This window comes from Coffea eugenioides, chromosome 8, assembly GCF_003713205.1.
Source record: "Coffea eugenioides isolate CCC68of chromosome 8, Ceug_1.0, whole genome shotgun sequence".
Classification (NCBI taxonomy): Eukaryota; Viridiplantae; Streptophyta; class Magnoliopsida; order Gentianales; family Rubiaceae; genus Coffea; species Coffea eugenioides.
Genome location: NC_040042.1, coordinates 36,701,090 through 36,707,500, shown reverse-complemented (window position 1 = coordinate 36,707,500; position 6,411 = coordinate 36,701,090).

The following is a 6,411-nucleotide window of genomic DNA, read 5'->3' as shown; positions in this document are numbered from 1 at the left end:
GGGTTGACAATGATACCAAAGTTGTCATTCCAGGGGTGCTAAGTGTGATTTCAAAAACATGAGAGGTGCTAGGTGTGATTAGAAGAAAGCTCAAGGGAGGTTTCTGATATTAACCCTAATGATTAGGTATACAGCTTATACAAAAATTTAATGGGGCAGCACATTGCAATAACGTTTAACCGATCAGCTAAGAATTCTTCAATTCATATGCAAAACTCAAATGTAACTATTAATTCAGACTAAATACTATCAAGGTTTCTATCTTATGAACACAACATAATAAATTTAATTTGTGAGTACTTGTACATCAAATTCAAGACACTGTTTTTTTGTTCACTAACCTTTCCTTTTGCGACTATAAGACCGCAACCTTCTCGGTGTGTGTGGCAGATCCAAAGGATGCTCAATTCGAAAGGGACCTGTTGAGTCATCTTGGATGATTGTTGGGGTATCATTTGACTTGTACACACTGTCTGAAATGTCCTTCCCATCACTTGTGTTGCCAACATTTTCTGCCTCCTTCCCATCAGTGGTTCTCCCACTTTGCTCTTTTCCAACTGTCTTCTGCCCTATCGAATGTCGATTTGTTGGTTCAGTCTCATCTATTGCTCTGGTTGAGGTCCCAATGTCATCATCATTACCGCCTGCATCTTGTTCTTTTTCACTATCACCGTCATCGTCAGCATTGGAGTCCTTTCCTGCTTCTGCGGATTGATATTCCGAATGATCTTCACTGTCCATATCAAGATGTATTTGCTCTGAATCAGACATCCTCTGTTTCTGCTTTTCGTTTGAAACGACCTCTGTTGTTGCTGTTTTGGCCCTAGGATGAGAACACAGCAATTCTGCAATATTTAATATCCTTTTTTGGCAACTTACTGTCATACTGTACACTTCTGAAAGCTCAACCTGCTTATACATTAACAAACCACAATGAATAGCCCGTTTCGACTTAATCTGAACAGATGAATTCATCATATTATGCATTGATCTGTATTATTTACTCATGGACCTCATGAAATCTGCCTGTTCGCTTTCAGGTGGTGAAATATTTTTCAAGAAAAGTTACATGAAAATGACTAAGCTGTATTTAGCACACGAATTGCATGAAGTATACAATTAACTTTGTATTTTGCATGAATAATATTCGAGAATTTTTTTTCACTCTCGTTTCTGTCATAAAATATGGAACAAACGACATGAGCACACTACGTTTCAAATGTAGCTAGATTATAGCTGAGCACTAGTGTTATTTATGATCGGCGTTCGAAAAATCTTCCCACATTTTTACAAAGCTTAACTACTTCTTTCTCCCATTGTCGATTTACAACTAACTTTCCTGATTTTGTATGTCAAGCATAGCAAATGCAAAATGATTGTATGCTGTACGTCAACACTTAATGATTGTATTTGACAACATTACTTTCCTAAGTTACGTAGCTGTGGCTGCTTATGAATGATTGTTCAAATTATAAAAAATGTATAACTTTAACTTAAGCAACAATAGCGCATAATGAAGTATCAGTTTTAACAGTTAGGCAGCTTACTGCGATATCATGATGCCCGCTGTCCATCATTATTCCAACTAGTTCAGGGGGTAGTTCATTTATCTGTGCACCAGATTCAGCCTCTTCTTCTTCATGCGTCCCAATCTACGAAAACAAAATCAAACCATCACTTCATAAGTACATGGTATGTGTGGCCTATACATACAAACTAGTAAGTTAAAATCCATCAAAAAAAAGTTATCGCTCTTACTAGTTTTCCTTTTCCATAACCTCCGAGATTATCGATCTCCAATGCATCCCGTTCTGAAATTAAAGCATCTGTCCATGCCTTTACTCTTGGTGTAACTCGAGCCACTCTGTGCTTCAGTATTGTCACTCGATCAAGGTAATGCACCTGCAATATAATTAGACACTGACACATCAATTATATCACCTGCAATTCAAGTACTATGCATAAACAACCTTCATGTGCCTACTTAAAATTTCTTTTCGTTGCATCCCCTACTACTTAGATCACTTACTAACTTTCAATATCACATAACTAAACTTACCAGTAGGACAAACATGCAACCCCCAATATATTGGTGCTGCTTTCCGCTTTTCTTCTGTACTTCTAATATCCTATTGCATAGTACATTTCTAACGTACTCTGCCCAATTTAATGAGGGCACCTCAGTAACCACCTTCGTGCAATCCCATAGCCGAATTTTATGCTCAACCTGTGTAGTTGGAGCTAATAGACATCCACAAGCAAATGCAACAAATAGTCGCTTGAATTCGTCCCCACCGCTCATGCTTACTAACTCTTCGGGCAGCTCTTTCCATTTGTATGTTCGGCGACTTGGTCCAGAATCTCCACCCTCACTGCTATCAGTATCTTCAACTGGTAAGGGGCCATCATTTGGGATTCCAAGGATTAAACTGATGTCTTTTGCTGTTAAGGGTAGCACACCATCTCTATGTAGCTGAAAGCTACTTAGTGTAGGATTAAAATTGTCGATCAGCCAGGTTGCTATGCCGTTCGGAATGGAGCGACACTTTATTTCCAGCAGCCCTCCAAACCCCAAATCTCTGATTTGCTATTTTTTTGTTTCATCAATGTTCGATGCTAACCAAACCATCTGATTTGGTGAACAACGAATGGTGTATTTCGGATTCTATAATTAAGTTCAAGCACAAAAACTAGTTAGATATACACACATTATCACGTAACAACCTATTTCAGCATCCATGCCTTGTGCTTACCTTAATCTGCTGTTTTTCCGGTATAGTCTTTCCAAGACGCGCCATTTCTCTCTTGTACTCCTCTTTCTCTTTTCGATAGTTCTCTTTTCGATTCTGGACTTCTTCCTCGCTCAACTTATCATATGCTGCTTTAACCATTTTATTATACTGCATTGGATGCATATAATCGTGAATCATGTTATATGTAATTCAACATTTTCTAACACAGATTAATATCAGAAACCTCCCCTAATGTTTGTTCTAATCACATGTAGCATCCTCCAAGTTTTCGAAATAACACATAGCATTCCCGACAGTAGGATGTGACAGGTTCTCCTAATCAAAAGGTGAGAAATTATCCAAAAATCACCAACATCTATCCCATGCCACAAACAACCTTAACTCGTTCAGAGGCAAAAAGAAATTCGGATAAGTATTGTTATACCATAACCAAAGTTGAACGGTCATAATTTAAAAATAATCAATGCAGTATACGGAGACCAATACTCCACTACAAGAACTAAGAAGAAAACTGCATACCAAAAAAGATTAAAAAAAAATCAAAAAATTCTTTTGACAAACTGCTGATAACTGTTCTGAATTATGTAATATTCTTTGTACAACGTGTAACTCTAATTGAACTATCTGTAAAACTTACCAACACAAGTACGATTATTACATACTATACCCATATCTACACTAACAACTTATCACACTTCTGTTGCAAGAATGTACAAGAAGTTTATACAAAATTACAAAATGATGAAAAAATGTTACACTATTTAGGGATGATTGATCTAACAACTGTTCTTATCCCCCTCCTTAATATTAATTAGTCATGCCGTTTCCAGTAATGTTAACTTTTGGCAATGGACATAGTGCCATTGCCAAAATCGCAATTCCTAACTACATAATAACACAATCTAAACGTAGTTCAAAGATGATGGGAATTCATGAGTATATACCCTAAGCGAGCCATTTCTACTACATAATGGGGTATCGCAATCCATATGTTTCCAAAACACCATCTACAAGCAATAATCTAGACACTGAGGATTGCAATATTAATAACTTACAAACTACATTCGACTACGATGCAGAAAAAAGCTATTTATACGACCGCATTTTCCCAAATATGGAAGAACAAGTTTATTTACCACTACAACCACATTCTGAAACTATTGCTGCTATTATGAGAATCCATACTCACATTTTTTATCCCCGTTCGGATCAATGTAATATTTTTTAAATAATGTGTAACTCTACGTGAATTATTTGTAAACCTTAATAGCAGAGACGCAATCTATTGTAAAGATATACAAGAAACTTACATAAAATTACAGAATGTTCAAAACGTGTTACATTATTCAAGGATGATTGATCTAACACCCTTCCCTACCTCGCATCCCTCCAAACGATACATATCAGCATACTCCATGGTGTATGAAGATATGTAATTGTGTTACAACCCTGATGCTATCCTATTATTTATTAGATGATCATTTACATATACTAAAAAACAAGATTTAGACCTGTTTTGCTACTAGGAAATAAACTCTTTTTGGGCTATGGGTACAGGTGGAACAAAAATAAAGTCTCTATCCTACAATTCATTTTTTTGCTATCATTTTGAAATAGAGATGCTGACAATGACACCAAAATTGTCATTGCAGGGGTGCTAAGTGTGATTTCGAAAACATGGAGGGTGCTAGGTGTGATTAAAAGAAACCTCAAGGGAGGTTTCTGATATTAACCCTTTTCTAATAGTGTTTTTTACTTTTACCGTGCAACAACTATAAACAATTAATGCTTTATTTAGTTCTTAATACATACCTCTGTTATCTTAATGCCTTTCGCTGGAACGGTGCTTTGATACTCCTTCCTACACACATTAAATATTAACCAATTAGCTGTGCATTCTACTCATGATTATTATTTTCAATAAACATCAATATTACCTAAACTTCATCCACGCATTCAAAGGTGGAACTGGTTCTCTAACTTCACTTGTACCCGCTGCCTCTATTCCTTCATTTTCGCCTAAACTCTTGTTCCGTCTTTCGCTTCTTATTCGTGCCATCCTGTTCATGCATAACAACAAATACAATAAACATATACCACCGAAGTCTCAAATACGACATACGAGTTACACGCTAACATTTCTACTCTGTTTCTTCTATGTATTTGTTAATCCACACCATATAACATTTATCCAACACTGTGTTCATGCACAATAAATAATACAATCTAACATACATCAATGCAGTCCAAAATATGACATTCCAATTTCAATCTAACAATTCTTTTCTCTTTCTCGCCGGTACCTGCTAATCCACACCATGTAACATTTATCCAACACCACGTAACCCTTATCCAACACTTTGTCCATGCACAAGAACTAATACCATAAACATACATCAATGCAGTCCCAAGTACGACATTCAAATTTCAATCTAACATTTCTCTTCTCTTTCTGCCTGGTATCTGCTAATACACACCATGTAACAGTTATCCAACACCATGTAGCATCTATCCAACATTTTGTTCATGCACAACAACTAATACAATAAACATACATCAATGAAGTCCCAAATACGCCATTCAAATTTCAGTCTTAACATTTCTCTTTTCTTTCTGTCCTGTACCTATTAATCTACACCATGTAACAGTTATCCACCAATATGTAAGATTTATCCAACATTGTCTTCATGCACGTGAACTAATAGAACAGATACACTAATGAAAATCACAAAATGAGACATACCAATTTTACACTAACATTTCTACTCTTTGCTTCTCTGTGCCTATTAGTCCACGACATGTAAGACTTATCCAACATTATGTTCATGTACATCAACTGATACACTAGACATACACCAATGAAATCTCAAATATAACATACCAATCTCCGACTATCATTTCTAATTTGTCCTTCGCCTCTACCCTTTGTCATTTTCTAGATCTTTTCCTTATACTATGTACTACATCTCACAAGTTTTGACTTTCTTATGTTAATGTTTTACACTTTAACACACCGTATCAATGTTTCTCCATGTCACTTTTTTCCTACATAACATAATTTTTAGCCAACGTGCTATATTACCCTTCATTGCACTGAATTATCTTGTCACTATTTAGTTTCGCAGTGTATGATACACTCAACGCATTGTACTATCTACTTAGCATTTTGTAATTCAGCATCTACACCCATTTTTTACGCCTACGAAATCCCAAACCCATTCACACATTTTATCAAGCAGTTGTGCCGCAAGATTTCCCCCTCCTTTCCCATCTCCTGTTTTGATGATCACATACAATTTTACATAACACTTCTATCACGCTGAACTTTTTTACTTACTATACACAAAAGCGTCATAGTGTACACCAAAAACAACCACAAGTAAGGTCCTTCCACTTTGAAGTATAAATTACACACATTACTGTATGCATCCCAGGTTTCCACATGTTTTACCTTTACGATTTGTGGTCTTTAGCTACTCAGGATCCCACGCTCTTCAACTTTGAAGTTGAGGTTCACGTTTCTTCTTCTTTTACTAAAGCCGATTCACAACAAAATTGGCCTTCTACCACCACTTCTTCCTTCTGCTTCCTCTGCTCAGCCTTCAACAATGCTACAGTTCCACAGTTTGACTCCAATGTCACACTGTTCTTGCCAATC